Raw genomic sequence first — 20,974 nt, 5'->3', positions numbered from 1 at the left:
ACTCTTTCATAAGAGCAAAAATCTCTGCATGTCTCATCTACAAAGTCTCCATCCAGTCCACTCTCATTATTGTTCCCTCCCAATCAATATATTAAATTACTTTTAAAAACCTTCCACATGTAAGGCATGACATTTCTCAAAGTCCCATATAGAGGAAGAAATTACCCTGAAAGCCAGGTTAACCTCCTGGTCCCTCTATCACCAAGATGTGTAACCACATACCAGGGGAAAAAGATGCCAGCTCTTCTGAAGACCTGCCTTGGCCAGCACCTGCCCTGCCACATCCTTCACCTGTGATGTGCCCCCATCGACATCTCTGCCCAATGCCTTGGCCAAAACCTCCAGCAGCACCAGGTGATTTGGCTGGCTCCAGCCCACAGAGCCCAAACTGGGGTACGAAGCGCCTGCTGTGCCTCATGCCAGGTCCAGCACCAAGACGACCGGTGGGAATCACCAGTGCCTGCAGAGCTGCACCTCTGCAAGTCTCACCAGTGCTGCAAGTCTCAGTGGTGACCACAGCCACCCATGTGGGTGCTGTCACCATGCCACGAGAGAGGGCCTGTGTGGGACAGCCGGGTGCTGGGAAGCCTTTGCAGCCCAGCAGCAGCTTGGGGTCAGGAAGAACCAGCATGTCTTACAATGAAGGGAAGCTGAGCCAAGCTCTGGACCAGCCCCTCCCCGACACAAGGGCATTTGAAACGTGGGTCAAGAACAAAGCTCCCTGTTAATAACAGCTTGGTTTGTGCAGTGAAAAATGTGCAATATTGGGTTCACAAGCTGAATTCCAAACTGCTTGGCCATTTTCCCTTCAACTTCCCAAATTTATTGAAGTGTGAGAGCTTGGCTCTCTTTATAGTGTTCGAGTGGCTGGCACATCACTCAGTCGTGGAGACTCGCATCCTCCATCACTGCTGTGTCTGAGGGCAGAGTCAGCTCTTGCATTTGCACGTGCTGGCCAAGTTCAACATCCACTTGTGCATCCGCAGGACAGCTAATTTCCACAGAGCTCTCACTTACCAGCCTCCCTTTATTTTGCTGCGCTGGGGGCTTTGTTCCTATCTTGCTCCTTCCACAAGCCAGTCGGCTCCATCACCAACCCTCCCAAACACAGTGATTGATCCTACACCCATCTCTGGAATATGGATGTGGGGAAGCCACCGCCCTCAGCATCTCCCAGATTCACAGCGGTCAGAGGCACAGAGGGAGGCCATTCCCATCACCATTGGAGGCAAGAGAGATACCTTCATCCTCAGGGCAGATGGTTGTCTGCTGACTGTAGATACATGCAACATCTGCCAAGCAGAGGGACCAGCTTGTGTCCCAAAGGGGTAAAGAGAAAAGCAAAGGGGGGTTGTTTGGCCTCAGAGCGAAGCCCAGGTGAAGCACCACTCTGCTCTCCATGTGGATCTTTGGCCCCCACACCCTTCTCCTGCTCTAGCCACCAGAGAGCACTTCTTCCCTTCCCTTTTATCAGTCAGGCTCACAGATTGAATGTTATCAATTGACAGCTTTAAAGCTAAGGAATTGTATAAATTAAATACAGTCTGCAGCAAATATACTGAGGAGCTAGAATTTATATACACACTAGATATGGGAGCTCTTAGTTATTACCCACTTAAGGCTATGGCACTGATGAATGGTAAGGCCACCCTATCCCTGAAGGCACTTTTCATTACCCACAGTATAGGAATATTGAGAGAGTGTGTGTATGTATCCAGCATGACTGCTCATTTCCATAGTTCTCCATCAGGTTTGCATTCAGTTTATAAAATAAAAAATTACTCCGGGGACATATTTCACTCATTCCAGAACCCTTTCTCTCTCCCTCTCCCCCCCAGCCCATATCCCAGCTGCCTCTCTCCTCCTCCCAGCCCCGATACTGTAACAATGCCTTTAAATCTGATGGTGCTTATTAAATGAAACAACTTAATTACTATCAATATATAATGTGTACTTCAGCCTCAACCAAGACGTCTGAACCCATTCTGCTCCTGACCTTTAATGGCCATCAAATCAAAGTAATTTTGGTCAGCTCAGTACAGCTCTGACACATGCCCAGGTCAGGAAGATGAAGGGACACTAATCTACCATGTTACCCTGCCCATTGTTTAATACCTTTTTCAATAGAATCTAATAACTGGAGAAACGCCAGTTTTCTGTCTAGTTTGGGTTAAAACCTCTTTCGTTGAAAATAAATAATTATGGAACATTCTGAATGGCCCAGGGTTTACATAATTGGTGCCTCTTAGACAGAGCAATATACTCGCCTTTGAAGTTTGCAAGAAGAGGAATTTAGGAATTCAAATCAGTGGCAGCGCTCCTGAGTGCGCTCCACTCTCCACCTTGGAGGGGCCCGCGCCAAAGGAGGCTTAATTAAGGGAAGTGAAAACCACTTTCGATTCACCAAGGTAACACAACAAGTGCATTGCTTCCTCTGAATTGAGCGGAAAATAGCAGGAATGCTTCCACTCAACAGCAGCTATTCTGCAGGCTGGGACTCAAGTCCTTCAGGGGGAGGGAAAAAAAAAATCTATCATAAAATAACCAGTAACACAGCACCCCGTGCATAAAGACAACAGGAGTGTTTAGGTTCAAGCATTACTATTTATACTTATTGTTTCCCTAGTGCTAAACAAAACAAGTTTTCCCATGCCAAAGCGAGGGACGCTGCCAGGAGAGCTAGACACCCTGTCTGGATCGGACAAATAGCTTGACCTATTGACGGGGCAGCTGGATGCGGCAATATTTTATGGCGGGCTCACTTTGCTAATGCACTTGCGCCAGGCCACTCTCAAAGCAACCCCACGCTTGGGAAAAAACTAACTGCAGCACGAAAACGTCATGTCAAGGCGGATACCAGTGACTCTCTGGAAAACCAGCCCTGGCTGCATCAGATGCAAGGGCAGGAAACTAGGGAAACGTTCAGGGATTGCTAGGTTTCAAATCAGCCCTGCCTTTGCATTTGTGAAAGAGGGAGGCTACAAATCATATCTGCCCGGCTTTTGAAAACACCAGTCACGGAAGCTGAGCAAAAAACACAGAAGGATGTTTTTGTTAATTACCCGTTTCTCCAATACCCATTCTTTACCTTAAGTCATTAGTCATGTAACATAGCAGGCAGGTAACAAAAACCAGCAACCGAGATTTATAGGGCATCTCTCAACCCGAGGGTCCCGCAGCAGCTTATAGGGTTGGGATTACATCATGCCAGAGCTCTTCAAAGGCTGAAGGGCCAAAACCGCCCTCGGTGCAGCCTCCATCACACCGCAGGTGCTTCTCCAGGTTGCAAGGAGCTTTGCAGATCCACAGGGACAGGTTCCATCCCTCCCAGCTCCCGTCCGAGGCGAACAGAAGTGGGATGCGATGAGCACAGTACGGCTCAGCCTCCTCACGCTGCCCGTGCAAGAGAAACAGGGAGGAACGCCACGGGCTCCAGGGGAGTTATTCGGGTGTAACTTAGAGCAGGATTTGTAATCAATCCTCACCCAGACACTTACTTGAGAAGGAATTCAGGGTTTGGCTGTACGTACACCAGAATCACTTCACAACCACTGAATACATTTATGGTGTAATTGAATCCTTTAGTGATTTTTCTTAAAGGGAAACCTTATCCATTTAGGGTCGATTCTGCATCATTAAAGTTAATGGGAGTTTTGCCACTTACTTCAGTGACAGTAGGGCTGAGGAGGGACTGGGGCAGGGCAGATTGCTCTACACAATGCATCAGCAGCATCTCTGGCTGTCAACCTCTCTGAGAGTCATGAAAGGAGTATTTTTCCCTTTATTTAGGAGAAAAGTTTACTTTTAAACAGAACAAACACTGAGGCTTGATCAGAGGTCTGTGACCAAGCTCTGCTCTCATCCAGGCTGAAGTAAATCCAGAGGGAAGCTGCTGAGATCAATGGGGAGCCAGTCTCAGCCTCTGCAGCGGTCAGCGCTGGACAAGGAGGGGTTTTAGCACTGCTGTTACGTGCCTCCGCCACACTGGCTTTCCAAGAAAATAGTATCTACTCTCCAGATGCACAAAGCTGAAGTGCAAAATATTCTTTTGATTCAAAAGTAAGCGCACAAAAGCATTTTTCCTCATAAACTGCCATGCAAACCTTTTCCCTTTTCCCAGCCAGCCATTCGTTGCATCTGATCCCACATCTGGTTGCCCTAAGTGGAAAACATTGGTGAGTTTAAATGGTGTGAGTCAACTCCCATAACCAAGAAGGGCACAGCCTAGACCACCAAATCACAGCTTATGAGTCTTTCCTAGAGCATTCTGAGATAAAAGATCTCTGTTTTATTCAAACAGAGCCAAACCCTGCTGATACCTAATTTTGCTTCTATTACCTCATTAATAACCTACAGACATTCGCAGCTTACACTTCTTTATGTCTGCATCGTTGTCGTCATACGCAGGCACGAGAGCTATTTCTTGTTGTATTTGTTTTGGGTTTAATTCCCAATTCTAGTCTATGCCTCTGCCACCTTTGCAGGGCTGGGCTCAATTAACCCTTTTGTGTTCTCTTTGCAATGAGCTGCAGCAGTCGACAACCAATACACAATCTTTTAACCGGTATTAATGTATTCATGTGAAAATATTCATTGACAGCTTTATGTAGCGTGGCAATCACTAAAAGTGGGATTTAAAGTACAAAAGTGGCATTTAGTAGTTAAGTGTAAAGGCACATTCACATGTTACTTAATCGTAAACATATTTAACATGTGTATTTGCAGCTAAAAACGAACCCTATATCTTTAACAAGTATTTTTCACATTGGTCAGACTGGCAAAACCGAAAATAAGTTAAAGTAATTTGACCATGTCAGGTAAACTCTTTAAAAAAAAAAAAATGTTTTAAATGAGGGATAAAACTGTTTACAAGTTTTTAACTGTAAAATATTTCTTTTCTTCTTGTATCTTGCCAATATCAATAAAGAAACAACATGTATAAATATATATAAACAGACACTTGGCATAAGAACACATTTCATGAAATATGAGTAATAGAGCAGGAAAATTCAAAGTATATTTCTTTTTTACTGTATTGAATGGACAGGTTACAGTAAAGAATACATTATGTGCAGATGGATGAAAATACAAAGTGCATGCAGGATACATAGGATATGAACAGGGTGTTCATTTCCAGGTAGAAATGCAAACATTTTGGTTCATTTCAGATCTCACTTACACTGCAGTATTTGGTGTAATTTCATTGACTCCCATGTATTTGGACTTCAGTCCAGCAAAGCACTTAAACACATGCTTAGCTTTAAGCGCACAATAGTTCCCTTGAAGTCAAATTAAGCACATATTTACGTGCTTTGCTGGATCGGGGCCATACTACAGATTTACACAGATGTAAGTGAGCTCAGATGAGCTCAAGCCACAATGTTTGTGTCCAGATTCAAATCCAATTGGCAAATGCTTTCAAAAGCCGGAGGTATTTGGATTAGGGGTTTTGGTCCAAGCCAATCTGTAACTTTAGTACCTGAACCCGCATTTCTTGTGCGCCCAAGACTCCCATCGGCATTAGTAGAAGCTTTGGAGGCACAAGAAGTACAAGAGCAAGACCTCTGGGACTAAAGAGCCAATTTACTTAAACCCAAATTATAACATTTTTTAACCTTTAGATTAAACCAAACTCCCACCAGAGTTCAGCCCTCGCTCCATTACATTTCTCACCCAGCATTTGGATTTTTTTGTTTATCGTATTACTATTGCTTTTGGCTAGCATTCACTTTATTATATAACATTAACCTAGGAAAAACTAATGGGCACCATCAAATAGCTGTTAACATAAAGCACTTATAAACAAGTGCCATTAGTGAACCAGCAGAGAGCACAGAAACTCATTTACTTTACATCTGTTGGTGTTGGATAAACACAGATTTACAATTTTAAATGGCAAATGATGCCTCAGCCTGGTCAGAAATTAATTTACAGGTTTTTCACAGACTTCACCAGTCCAGCAACTGGATGCCTCACGCTGATCGCCCAGCTATGGATAAGCCAGCTAAGAGGTGCTAGAGCCCACAGTGACACCCACTTTCACCCACGTGCATGCACCAGCCTCTAACATCACCTGCATGGTCACCTAGGGCATCAGGCATGCAAGTCCCCTTCCACACATGCATGGGAAAAAAGTCATCTTCAAATCATCAGGAACAGAAGTTATCACCTACCACTCTGCGGCTCTAGCGTGCTCTACACGGATCAGCAGGTTCCTGCTTCTGGTATTGCTCAGACCAGAGGTGGCTGCTGGCTCTGCAAAGCCTGTGGTTCCCATAAATGTGGGAAATGCTAGCATCGACATGGGAAATCCCCCCGGCCCGGCACTGAGGGCAGAACAAGAAGCTGGAGAGCCCTTTCAGCAATTCCTGCCCTCTCCAGAGGATGCTCCTCAACAGCAACAGCCTCCAACGCACACCTCACCCCCGCCGTGGTCAGCAAAGCCTCTGTGGGACAGCACAGCCTGTCTCTGTTGGTTTTATCAGACACTCTTATAGGATTAGCACATCTTTTCTTGCTTATTAACCAAAACCAGAGTGAGATGGTGCTATTTGATCACCTCCGCTGCTGCAAACACAACAGGCAAAGTTCTTCCCATGCACAGCACACTGTGAGCTTTCAAGAGACAGACTGTCTCTGAGCATCCTCAAAGCCATCTCCCGTCTCACACATTACTGACCAGGGCAGCATGAAACTAAAGAAACACACTGGCTTCTGCTGCTGACTGATGATGATCTAAACCTGCAGCCAGATATGAATTTTTTTTTTCCTTTTTTTATATGTACTTCTATATATTGAGGGAAGTACACAGAATATGGCAGAATCATGGGGCTGGAAGAGGAAACAATGGAGGCGCTGGCATTCAAGGCTGCAGCAGAAAGTAAAACAAGACGTGGCATCCAACACCTATTCCCATAATATTTTAACTGTGGATAGGGAGACTGTGCTGGGAACAGAGTGGTTTGTTGTTCCCCCGAGGTCATCTCCAACATCATCTGAAAAGCACACAGGGGAGGAAAAAAAGTCTTCCTCCTATTGCTTTGGGATTTTGTAACCAACACTGAAAAAAATCTATGCCAGTAGACACAACACTAAATAAGTGAAAACTTTGCAGAAAAAAAGAAAATTAGGTATTTCTCAAGAAAACCTCAGATCATTTCTTGTAGCCTCTGCCCAAATTCCAGGAGGAATAGCAATTTGTTGATACCAATTCTGGGATGACACCTTGAGACTGTCGTTATAGCACATAATTACACCGAGGAGACGGAAACACCCCCAGCTTCAACTGCAGGTAGCGCTGGGGGAAACTGAGGCAGCTTCTTCACACTGTGCCAAAGCCCAAAAGGCAAATCAGCCCCTGGCCCCAACCCACCACCAGCTGAGCGGTGCCTGAGATGGCAGGTCTACAAACACACAACCCTGCCTGGAGCGGGGTGTAAAACACCAACAACACTTTCCATGGTGTCCTACAGGATGAACAGCAAAATACTTGGCAGGGAGAAACATGTCCTCTGCCCAGTACAGAGCCAGCCTTCACATTTGTTAATTATCTTGCAAACAAGCCCAAAATAGAGGGCCCAGTTTCACCGTGGTGTGGCACAGGTGAGCAGGTCCCTGCCCAGCTGCGTGGAGGTGAAGCTCAGCAGAGACAGGACGCACCCTCACAATCTCTCTTTTTTCTTTGTACTGAGTGATCTTCACTCCTGTATCTCCCATCACCCCTGTATCCCATCATATCTCAGGCCATCTGGCACCTCGGGTGCACGAACGTACCGGGCGAGCCTCTGAAAACCTGAGAAATCCTGATGCAACCACAGGAAGAAATCAGCCGGGCAGCCTGCGTACTTGAAAGGCTGCAGAGGACAACGGTGGTGTACAGTCCCAGCTCGTTAGCGTGTAATTATAAAAGCAGATGTCCTGCCCTTCCACACTGCTTTTTTTTTTTTTTCCCTTAAAAAACCCCACAACTTAGTTAACAGCCTTTCCTCACTTGAACGCTCAGGAAGCCAGTAACGATATAACTCAAGTCTAATCTTTTGCTTCTCTTCAGCTGGTGTTGCACATCTCAACACAGTTTTTTAAAGACTTTATATGATATTTTAAAAGCCACCAAGATCAGTGTAGCTGTAATACCGGAAAGATATCCTAAAGACTGATAATGGCACCGAGGGCTAGAAAACACAAGAGTGACTGATGGATAGTCTTGATAATTCTGTATATCAGGAAGTGGAATGAGAGATGGATAGATAAAATAATGTTGTTATATAGCCATGAAAACAAGCCTATAAAGATATTCCCAGAAATTAAAGCCCCGGCTGTCTCACCATGATCCTATGCTCTGAAACAAATGACGCTCACGGAAGAACGCAATCCCCAGGAACATCCAGAAATCCAAAAGGGAGAGGAAAATCCTTATTTTAAAGAACAGTAAATATTTTCTGCTTCTAAGCATTAGAGGCTAGAGGAGACCTTGACAGAGTGAAGATTGCCCTGTATCTGCTTTCTCCCCGTCCTGGATGGATCCCAGGGCGAACAGCCAGCAGAGCCGCATTGAGTCCATCCCCCGCCAAAGCGGGTTCTGCTCTCACATCAGTTTTACACCAGTTTAGCTCCATGTGCTTTGGGGCTGTTACTTTAGCGTGCTAAGGGGAAAAAAACCCTCCGAGCCAGCGCTATCTGTGTGGTTCCTGCGGCTGACAGGAGGTATGGCTGGGCAGGCCACATCTGATCGGCCAGGGAAAGGTCTGTCTGCTTCTGCTCCTCTGACGGTCGGGGGAAAGGTATCTTGGAGAAGAAAGGGATAAGAAACTCCAAGAGCAAGAGAGTTTGGCTGAAAACCCCACCAGTAAAATATTCTTTCTCTTGCTAGCCTCCTGCAGAATATGTCTTCAAGCTATTGGCAGATTTGAACACACAGAAAATATCTTTTGCTAAAATATTTTCTGTATCGAGATGATCCAGATAATTTCTTAAATTAAGTACCCTCTTCCAACTTAATGTGTATTCACCATGTACTTCTATTAACTCAGTCCAGTGTCAAAATACAGCAGCAGAGGTTAATATTTGGACGTAGCTATTTTTCTAGCCATTTATATCACTTTTATTTCCTTTCCTCTTTGTTCTTTCCTTAACCTCTTTTTTACTGCTGTTAAATTCCTTGCTTTCATTTTTGCAGAAGTTCAGCCTTCCAGCCCGCTCTCCGATGCTGTTAGACATCAGCTCAGGCTCAGACTTATTACTTCTGATATGTCACTCCACAGGCAGGGAGCCTAAAGCAACACTGCTCCCTCCAGCCCTCGCAAGCTTCAGCTGGATCTTCACCGACCCGCAGAGCACAGCTATTTCTGCGGAGCAGGAACCCGGAGGGAATATGTGGACCTGAAGAGTAAGCCCAGAACCTTAGTTCACACTGAGCCTCTGAAACAGGAGACTAAGCAGGAGGTCAGGATGCATGGAGGAGATTTAGCCGTGTTAGCTTGCTGAGCTCATGCATATATATACATATATGTAAACTGGTATAGCACTGGGGAGGGGAAACCATGGAGAACAGCATATTCAGGGCCTATTTGGTATTTGAAAAACACCGATCATCTCTTAAATCAGATGTCCTGAATTACTTTAATATTCCTGCACAGAAAGGTGCCAGCAGAGCTGATTTGTTTGCCTCCTTTTGCTCAGGGGTCTGACAGCAATCCATCAGGCATGTCCCATCTCCTGGTCCTCTCCCCCCCAACATCCCTGCCTACTGTCTGGTCACTTCCATCTTATTTCCAGTGCTACTTTTGCTGCTGACAGTGAGAGATAGCCCTTTCCTTCCAGTGAAATACAGAAGGCTGGCAGGATGAGTTTGATGGTTACCGGCTGTCGTATGCACAAGGTGCATAAACAAAGTAGGTAAAAAGACATCAAATATTTTCTCATTCTCTCTGCTCTGTGGCACCAGGAGAGGCAATCTTTTGAAAAGGAAATACAGCCATCGGAACGAATACTCCTTTTTTCTCTAGTTTCTTCTCCTTTTTTTTTCCTTTCCCGCAGTGGTCTCTGCATATCCTTTTCTCATTCAAGCTACATAAATAGTACTGAGCACTGATGAGGTCTAAATTCTGTTTAAAACCCTAGAAAGGGCTTTTAGGGTTATATCTGAGTCCTCAGACCAGTTATAACGGGAAGAAGAAATTTGATTCATGATTTAGTGTCTAATAAACAAACCGCCAAGGTCAAGATGGCATCTTCTCCAATACCCATAATCACTTCCCTCAACATTTTGAGTTGTTGCATGTATCAGCAGTACTCCCTCTAATGCTCGGCCACATTTAATTTTCCTTCTATAAATGACTTCCCAAAGAGAAGTGGGTGTGAATTATTACATTGTAAAATAGATTTTTAAAAGATGAACCATGCCGAGTGTAAAATAACTATTCGTGTGAGGAGCAAACATAGTGGAGGTTTATCTTGTAGATCCCATCAAAGGAATTCTGGACCTAGATTTACACACACAAATTTTGGCCAAAAGGCTAAGGGACAAGTGATTTTAATAGCCTCTGTTTTGGAAGATGAGCCTTGAGATTGTGATGATCACCTCATCTGTAAAAATCAGACCTTTTAAATGTATTTCAAATTAGAAATGCTTCACTCTCCGAAAATAAATGTATGTTGCTCATCCCTGGACCTGGGTCAAACTATTCAGTTGGCTTTAAAAGGACTATTCGTTCCAAGGACTACCCAGCCATGCTGGGCTCAACATACAGCTTTCCACAGCAGAGCTGAGTGCCGCTGCCATGTCCTGCCCAGCGGTCTGATCCAAAAATCAAACATTTTGGGAACCAGGAGTGCGTGGCACAGCTTCCCGCGGCAGGTCCGCGTGCTGCGCACAAAGCCGTAGCACCTTGGCTTCTAACATTTCTCCCTATTTACAAAACGTTATATCTAAAACCATTGCACTGGTAACAAAATTGCAATCAGAAGTTAGGAAATTGCTAAATAAAGCCCATTTTACTGCCTAACTTCAAGGAAAGCCGTAAAATTATCAGTCCTCTCTTTCCTCAATATATTTTCTTCGCAGTTTGTGATGCTCCATGGGGTATTTCTCTATGTGAACTCCATGATGGTTTGGCTCCAAATCATCCGAACATAAAACTGAGCTTATGAAGCCTCACTCAGAGGTTGCGTGGACCCTTTTTATTGGCACAGACTTAAAAAGAACCTTAATAAACCTTACAGGCTTGGGGGACTTTTTGGTTGCTGGCACTTGCTAGCCACACTGCTCGCGTCCCTCTTGCAGCACCCGGGTGGAAAGTGGGCTGGAACCACAACCCGGGGATTTTATAGGGCTGGATTATCTGCTAGTATTGCCTTCTTCCTTCCCGGCGAATCTCAGAGCTATTTTCTTTGAAAGCAAGTGGGTGATGCTGCAAGGATACTCATAGCTTAACACGGCTTCATCACCCGAGGTTACAGACACAGCCAAAAATAATAGGGTCATCTAAAATGGAGCCGGGGGGGCCATTTGCTGGCAGAGGGAGAAGTCTGATGGGATTAAAGCTGAAGCACATCCACCCATGTGCAAGCGGAAAGCCTAGCACTCCGCAGTCTGGACTCCATGGATTTTCCTCGAAGCATCCATTTCTCCTCAGGATTTTATTACTGCTTCCAACAATGCTGTAATTGCATACGTAGGGCAGCAGCCCGAAGTTTAATCTGCATTTCTTAGGGCCTAAGCTTTGCACAGAACTCAGCACAACAGGCATCTAGTCCTGGCTGGGTTCTGCGGTCACTGTTTTAATTCAAGTCATAATAAATAATAATGTCAGGTTGGAAATAAATCTTCTGGGTTTGGTCCATGGCTGATCCTTCAGCATGATGTGTGGTGAAAGTACCAACTGGGAAGCTTTGCTGCATCCCATCCTGGGTCTAACTCTGTGCCACCCCTTCTGGCTCAGTCTCGGTTCAGTTTTCACTCAGGGCATTGGTTCAGTGCAGATAATTTCACCTTTTCTCTCATTCTGAGCCTGGTCACTGATATTAAAGACACTGCACAGTTTTATTCCCTCAGATCTCTCTGATCTGCATCATCTGGAGTGATCTAGTACATCATTTCTTCATTTCTCAGTTACCTTGGCTTTATCTGGTATCTTCCATCGCATCATGTACCACAAACTCCTGGATAGTAATTATTCAGGCAGGGCACAAATGCTTAATAGCACTTACACAGGCAGCCAGTGACAACTGAGATATTGCTTATTATAAGAACTGAAAGAATCAGGACAAATATATAATACTGTTTACCTTTTACAGTTAACAAGTCTTCATTATTGCTGTGAATTATCATTATCATGACAGTAACAACGAAACAGCAAAAGTATAAAGCAGTGCTGTTAACTCAGATACAGCTGATATCCCTTTGCTTTTCAGTGACGTTGTGTATTCTTAGACCAATACTCCATGCCAGTCCCTGCAGCCAAAAATACATCAAGAGCCTAAAAAAAGTAAAATAGAAACATTACTTCAAAATTCTTTTGAACAACATGTTTCCTTTTCTCCCTTTATACGGAGCCACAAAGAGAATGGGAAAGATTAAAACTCACAAAAAGCATTGCTTAATTCCTCACCAAGGTGCAAGTAAATAAAATGTGCCACAGTAAGTTCAAATCGCAGAGTTTTCAAGAGGGAAAGGTTAATCATTTCTGTCAAACGTTGGAAATGTTAAATGGTTTTTAAATCAAAAATATAAGCACCACCGGTGACTCAAGCCGTGTTTTAGACATGTTTGGGGTGATTTTTTTCCAGCAGTCAGTGCTTGTCTCTCATATACCCTCTGTTTGTCTGAGATGAAATCAGGAGGCATTAAATGGAGCGCTTACTAGAGGCACCAGGTACTTTCAGCAGGAAAGCTATTTGTTTAGAAGGTACAAATTCGGGCTATTTGGAGAACTGCAGTCCTTGGGTGGCAGAGCCCTGCAGCGCAAGCCAGGGGTGCTGGACCCCTCCCGCACCCCCCAAGCGCCCGCCGCAGCCCCCAGCGGTCCTCGACCCACAGGAGAGATGGAGAACATGGGGAATGGACGGGGCACAGCAGGAAACAAGTATGCGAAGTCACCGCAGTCCCCCCATCAGCGGCGTTCATATTTCATTGTAATGGCTAAAATGACTCTTAAATGAGGCCAGATTATAGGGCCAACCTAATTCACTTACACTGATGTAAATCCAGGTATCTGTTACAACATTGCATGTTGGGGCTCACTGCAGAGCAAAAACTGCTGATAAACCCCCCTGAGGAGGAAGGGAAGCGGATTCCTCCCGGCCAGACCCGATCCAAAGCCCATTGAAGACGGTACAAGCTCCTTCAGCTCCAGTGGGTTTGGGATAAGGCCCGCGGTGAACGCTGAGCCAGCTCTGCTGCCAAAATGCAAAATCCTTTTCCATTGGCTTTGCCAGTTTGGTGTTAATACATGTGTGAAAGAGCTCGGGGGGGGAGGTTTTTGAGGTTTTTTTTTTAAACTGAGGAATGATTTCACCCTTGCCAGCATGTGGACTTTGTGCAAAAGAACAGGAGAGGGGGCAGAAGATGTTTTTCTGAAGCCATCAGCTCCCTGTCGCAGCATTCCAGCGGAGGGTGGATGTATCCATCACAGGGACCCCTAGCTCCCTTGGGCTAGGTTAGCCCCCACTTTCCACTGCAGAAGGACAAATCCGGAGTCACGGGTGGACGTGAGTACAGAGCCCTGCTCGCCAAACCCAGCTGAAATAAGAGGAGGCTTGATAAAATGTGGGATGTGGGAGGCAAAATATCCCTTGGACACAGGTGACCCCCCCCCATCCCAGTATAACAGGACCTGCTGGGAGCTGGTATCATTTTAATCCCATTTTCCCTAGTAAACAACATTGCCCTGAACCATCCTCCAGTTTTCTCTACCATTCAGCTCTTTCCCCGCTGCCAAGTTTTTTTGTTGCACATGTCCCCTACGAGATGCTGTTGCCCCTTTGGCTTTCCAGGGGAAGGGCTCTGCCTTCCTGTGGCTTTCGGAGCATGTAGCCCGGCCGGTCTCAGAATTAGACTGGGGCCTTTGCAGGCTGCCGCAGTATAAACAGTTTCAGTAGGGCACATGTTACACAGTAAGATCATCCGAAACCAAACATTTTCCCACTGCACACAATAAACATCCGTAATAAATTGCATTATACAAAATATATTTATGGCTAATTTTTTAATTTAAACCACCTGGGAAATTTTTGTTAGATTGGTTGATATGAAGGTCTCAGTATTCTGGTAATCTAATGATATCTAATAGACAAAATAGTATGATGTTACAACAGTCTCAAAGCTTTCATTTTCTGTAGCCCTCTCAGAGATCAAACTGGCAGAACTCATATTTTTTGAAATTTTATACATAATTGGTGATGCAATTGCCAAAAATAACCTATTCATAGAAGTATTGCTCTTCTGGTTTCTAACTTACTGTAATCACGAAACAGAGCAGCGCAGTGCTTTGCAATGGAATATGGGTTTGGGTCAGGGAGCAAGGGCTACGGTTGTGTGGCAGTTTCCATTCTGCGGATTATTTTACAGGCAATTTAAATTTAGTTTAGAGTTTAAACAGGGCTAAAAACTAGCGCACCCATTCAGACATATGAGCAATTCTTCAGAAAAGGAATAAAGCTGTAACTTGGGTATATCTCTTTCCTGAACCAAAATTTTGCTCCAATATAAGATTTTCTAAACAAAAGCTATTGGTGCCAAAGGGGATAGAGCATTTCTGTTGCACAAATTAAGCCCAGACCTGCAATCCTTCCACCATAAAACTCTCATGCTCATCATAGATCAGCCAAGATTTCCAAAAAGACTCGAGATCATCGCAGATCTTGTTGAGCCAGCCTCTCTAGTCAATACAAATCCCAGCTCGAATCGTGCTGTGTATCTGCAACGAGCACTGGCGGCTTGGTAGTTGCTGGACTCGTTTTAAAGTGCAGCCCATACCTTTAGCTACTTCCTTGCCTCCTGTTGTTCCTGGGACTTGGAGGCCATGTGGTACATTTCAGCCTTAACTTTGAATTTCCTTTATTTTGTAGATCAAACTTTGACATTCCCTTAAGGTAGTGGGGTTTTATGTCGTTGCATATATCCTAGTTTAAAAGATAATGCTTCACTGAAACAGACCACAATATTAAACCCTGAAATAAAACGAATTGTATTTCACTTCCCTACTCCTATTGCTGGATTAGCTCACATTTTTTTCTCTTTGTTACATATTTAGCACCAAATACAATATTTGTTGCAAGCTAGCTTCCCTCCTCCCACACGGCTGCCTTTTCTTCCAGCAGCACTGGAGAAGGCAATGCCTCGCTATAGCCTGGAAATGCAAACAAAAGGGAGGGAACATAAAGTCAATGAATGATCAGGCAGGGTTGCTTTATACCCTGAGCATTTTAATTTTTTTATTTAAAATGGCAATGCAAAGAGACAGAGTCCTGGGGATAACAACATCCACTTCTCCTTAGCTTCTCCATCCCCTTCCCCACCTTGCTGTTTCTTAGCTGAGTTTATCTGCCAGCAAACACCTCCCTCCAGCAGCCCCTGCAGCAAAGGGGGCCTGGAGGCACTTTCTGACCCTTATTGGTCCATATCATGATCTATACTGGTCTTGTCTGGTTGCTGGTCTGGGTGTTAAGAGCTGCAGCGGTAACCAATTGCACATTAACATGGCAGGAAGCCACTGGAAAGCCGTCGCAGAGCAGTAATCAAACCTCTGTGACCCCAGACCCCCTTCTCTGTGTCCTAACCTCAGTGTGTATGTCCCGTTCCTCCTTCCCATCTTTGCAAAACCCTTCTTTGCCTTTGCCCTTAAACGCAGGGACAGGGCACCCCTGAGCCCAGCACGGCTCTGGGGATGCCTGCGATACAGGTAAGCGGCAGTAAGGATGGAAAAGACTTTGAGCCAGACATTGGTTCTGTGTTGTCTGAGTTGAACCCAGGTTTTTTAATGGCCATTTAGTTTTTAAGTGCATTCCTGTGATCCCAGCCTTGAGCTTATGTCTCCATATGAAACGGCACTGCTTTAACTAGGTGCATAGATTATAAAACCAGGAAGAGTGGTCTGGTCTGCCCCCCTGTATAACACAGGCTACAGGAATTCCCTAAATTAATTCCTGTTTGGATTAGCTCATATCTTTTTAGAAAAACAGCCAACCTTAATTAACACAAAGGAATTCCAGTGATGTTGAAATCCACCCAGCTCTCAGTAAATTGTTTTACTGGTTAAATACCTTCACTACTTAAAATGTAAACTGTATTTCTAATCTGCATTTGTCCAGTTCTAGCTCTGTCTACTGGATAATATGACACTTGTATCTGCTAGTTTAAAAACCGTATGGGATTAAACCTCTTTCTGCTCTTCATAAGCCACTCCTTGCCTAACTAAACTGAAATTATGTAAAACTGATTGTATTAAATTACGGCAGAAGAGCACTGAGTTGCTCCAAAAATGACAGCAAACCTAGTTAAATTTTAAATAAACAAGTATCATGAATTCTAGATCGGAAACCTAAGTGTCTGAACAAGCCCTTTCAAAGTTAGAGTACATCTGTTTAGAAAGTGGTTTACTGCAAAGCAAGGCAATTTCTGTGGACAAGGCTTCATTAGCTGAGATTTATAAAACTCCATCTGCTTCCCCACTGCCCTTTCCTCATCCTCCCTGGGCTGGAGCAACCACTGATGCTTTCCTTTATCCTCCCGCACCACGTACCTGTCCTGGCAGAAAACTCATTCCACTTCCTGCTTCAGCAACTTATCCGGGAGCTGTGTGCCCCAGGACAGCCAGAAATACCTTCTCTGTCCAGACACCTTTACTTACATGTGAAGTCAATAAACATTTTACAATGAATACTCCCATCACGGAAGTACGCAATTAGTGCATTTGGGAGGCATCCTAGGGAACAACATACAGGCTCCTGTATATCAAGTCTGTCTGTGTTCCCTGTACGCATCCACAACTTTTCAGAGCCTGCGTGGATGTACAGACGTAGGGGCACAGGCTGCAAGCACCCCAGGAGCCTGTGCATACCACAATCCCTCTCTAAACCAGTACATACATTAATTGCAATTGCAGATATCAAATGTATTTACCTGCTTTTCTCTCTGTGTGTGCACACATATATATAGGGGGGTTTTATATATATATACACACACACACACACCCCTCTCTCTCTCTGTGGCATAAACAGAAAGATATGTTATGAACGCACATGTATGCACACATATACAGTAAACACAGACACGTACACACTTATGTACACTTAAATAACTAGGTGAATAGGTGAATATGAACACTAATAGCCATTTATGGCAACAACAATGAAAGCTGTCCCTGGAGCCCGCCTATGGTACAGCAGCCAAAATGATTGAGTATGTACAGGGCACCGCTGCAGCAATGGCACTCACATGGGCCTCCTTTTAGAAATGATTAATATTTAACCGACTTGGTGAACCTGGCTTTGGTTTTAGTTATGATTAGATAGCAGGGTGCACAGAGCCGTCCCACTAAGGATGTTGTGGGATGTCCGAGCAGCTTCCACTCGTGCTTCATGAGAAGACAGGCAGAAAGTGAGAAGGGGAGAGAGGGAGAGATACGAGGCAGTAAAAAGAGATCCCCGTGCTCAGCTCCATTTATGTTTGTTTGGAAAGAAAAGGGGGAAAAGCAGCCTGAGAGGCCGGTGTAATAAGATGCTGTAGCTTTCATGAAAGAGGTGAAATAATTTTAAACACAGACACACAATGAGTTTATTTATTTAGAAAGTTGTTAAATAGAGTCTGGGAATTCAAATATTCAATGTTGACATTGTACAGAGCTGGCAGGGAGCCAGCCCCAGCTCTCCGGAGGGACCCAATGGCCACGGCGCCCAGGCCCTCGCCCCTCCCAACCCACTAACTAGGTAAAAGCCATTAGTTATACCCACAAGCAATATCTGAATCCGAGTCAAATAACGTTGCCTCAGCCAGCCAACTTCAAAGGCGTATAAGTGTGTTTGGCTTTTTAGTGCTGGAACTGCAGCAATATGTCACACTTTTGAAAGAGTTTTGTAAACAGTTCCTTCCCCTTTGTAGAAACATTTCTGAAGTTTCTTGTACCCCATGTAAACAGCGTTAATTAACAAGGCTTACATTTTTCATTTACAAGCAGGGCTGTATTAATAAAGAGCTCGCCTTTCAGACCATCCTTTTCCTTTGTGTCCTTTCTCTGCCCTGCACTGCAGCCAGCCCGGTGTGGCCAGGGAGCAGCCGGGAGGCACCGCGGAGCTCGGCCGTGGGCTCAGCCCCGGGCGGCATCGCCTACCGCAGCACCACAAAGTTGGTCCCAAATTCAGTGTTGACTGTTGGCCCCGAGTAAGAGACAGTGGGAGAGAGAGAGAAGGAGAGAAAGAGAGAGAAGAAAAGGAAGAAAGAGAGAGAAGAAAAGGAAGGAAGAGAAGGAAGCAAGGAAGGAAGAGAAGGAAGCAAGGAAGGAAGAGAAGGAAGAAAAGGAAAAGAAGAAAAGGAAAAGAAGAAAAAAGAAAAGAAAAGAAAAGAAAAGAAAAGAAAAGAAAAGAAAAGAAAAGAAAAGAAAAGAAAAGAAAAGAAAAGAAAAGAAAAGAAAAGAGAAAAGAAAAGAGAAAAGAAAAGAAAAGAAAAGAAAAGAAAAGAAAAGAAAAGAAAAGAAAAAGGAAGAGAAGAGAGGAGAGGAGAAGAGGAGAGGAGAGGAGAGGAGAGGAGAGGAGAGGAGAGGAGAGGAGAGGAGAGGAGAGGAGAGGAGAGGAGAGGAGAGGAGAGAAGAAAGAAAGAAAGAAAGACAGAGAAAGAAAGAGAAAAAGAAAGAAAGAGAGAAAGAGAGAAAGAGAGAAAGAGAGAAAGAAAGAAAGAAAAGGAAAAAAGAAGAAAAGGCAGAAAGAGGGAGCGAAAAGCCACCCGCACGCTCTCCGCCCTGAGAAGGGTTAATGAAGTGCCTGGCGAAAATGTGCCCGGCATATAATGGGGTTGTCTGGCCCGTCCCCGCAGCCTCCCGTGCCCGCACCCGCCGCGCAGAAGCCATCCGGGGACGGCGCCGGGCCGGGCCGGGCCGGGCCGGGCCGGGCCAGGCCGTGCCCAGCGCCGGCGACCCGGTGCCGGGGCGGCGGCGAGTGCCCGGGGCGGTGCCGAGCCGCCGGCAGCCGCGGCGCGGACGGGCCGGGCCGGGCCGGGCGGGGTGCGAGTGCGCGGTGCCGCCGGCCGCCCGCGCTGCCTCCCCCCGCGGGGCTGGGGGGTATCGACACCAAGTGCCAGCGGCAGTAAAGGCGCGCTAAGGCAGAGGTAATGGTAAAGCGACGGCAAATAAACAGCCTCGCTGAAAGGGCCGGGAGCCTGGACATGGCAAACATTTCCCTGCTCGAAAACAAATTCCCGGACACAGTCTTAAACAGGCAAATAAACTTGCCAGCTCTGTTTTTCAATCAAGCCTTTTAAGTACTAGACTGAGGCAAATTACAGGCGCAGGAAAACCTGCTGAAACTTAGGAAAGTGTTACTTTACTATCTCAGATGGTTAGAGGGATCTGGATCTACCTTGGCTGCACTAAATTGCCTGTAAAAAAGTGGTGATAAAGTGTAAAAGTAACAAGTGCCTCCTTATTCACGTGTGTTCCCCTAATCTGATCACCTTCTGTCTCTTTATGAGGCTACTGGGTGGCTGGGGGCTACCCCGGGCCGGCTGCAGGGCTGCGGCAGCCCGTGCTGGGGCGGGAGGTTATTCGGGGATACGGTTTCACCAGCCGGGCACAAACCCACCCGAGTGGAAAAGCAGCTGCCCCGGGGGCCGGGGGCCTGTCCCGGCGCTGCGCGGAGCGGGGATGCCCGCGCAGGTGCAGCGCGGCTGCGGGCGGCGGGGCCCGCACCCCCCCCCGGGCCCGCAGCGCCGGGCCCCGCTCCCCGCACCGCTCCCCGCACCCCGCTCCTCACCAGCTGCCTCCCGAAAGCGTGGCGGGGAGAAAGACCTCAGCGTGTCTTTTTCCCTTGTTTTTACAGCTGGACATTTTAAAAATTCACTAGCTATTCCCCGCGTGGCTCTTTTTGTTTCTTCTGAATTTTTTTTCTTTTTACTTTTTTTTTGCGGGGGGGGAGTGAAGCTTCAAAATTATTTTTTAGCAATTTTACACTGAGGTCAAGAAAATGCGCGCTTCAGGTATTCTCCCTTAACTAAGAAGAAAAAGCTTTCCTGGGTATTAGCGACACGCACGCTATCGGGGCGATTTTTCTCTCACGCACAAAGCAGTAAAAGTGAAATAATAGAAGAAGTGCGCTTGATCCCGATCTATACCGTTTTCCACGTAAGAGGGTGAAGGCTACAAAATATTTTCTGTTCCCAACCCAGCCAGACAGAACTGAAAAGCTAAAAACTTTTCCTCTCGAACGACTAAATTACAGGGGTCGCCTCCAACTCTCCTTCCACTTGCCATGAAACTGAGACGCTCTTCGTGGGGGGAAAGAAACAGCTTTTCGAAACACACACACGCACAAAAAAAAAAAAATCCCAGCGTTTTAAATATGATTTCCTTTATGAGCGGATTGTAACCGAAGGATTATTTAATGCAACGCATCTGTCTGGGGGGGGGGGTGAAAGTGCTGCTGCTGCTGCAGCGAAAGCCAAGACGCGCAGCCCAGAGCAGAAACTTTGCAGACGGTCGGTTCTCGTCCGCGGAGCAGGAGCAGGAGCAGGAGCAGTCCTGCATCACTGCGCAGCGAGAAAAGCAAGGGAAAGGCAAGGAAACCTGACGGATTTGGTCGGGGACGTGAGATTTTTTTCCATAATTAGCTCCAAAGTAGGGATGGCAACCTGGAGATTTAACAACATATTTGTTTTCAAATTGTGGGCGCTGGATTATCCACTTTAAAATCACCTAATCAAATGCAGGTTGCTGCTGTTATTGTTAAGGTTCACAGGAAAGCTGATGATGATCCGGAGACATCTTTCGCT

Source organism: Gymnogyps californianus, chromosome 10 (assembly GCF_018139145.2).
Source record: "Gymnogyps californianus isolate 813 chromosome 10, ASM1813914v2, whole genome shotgun sequence".
Lineage (NCBI taxonomy): Eukaryota > Metazoa > Chordata > Aves > Accipitriformes > Cathartidae > Gymnogyps > Gymnogyps californianus.
Note: the sequence above shows the minus strand (reverse complement) of the source record.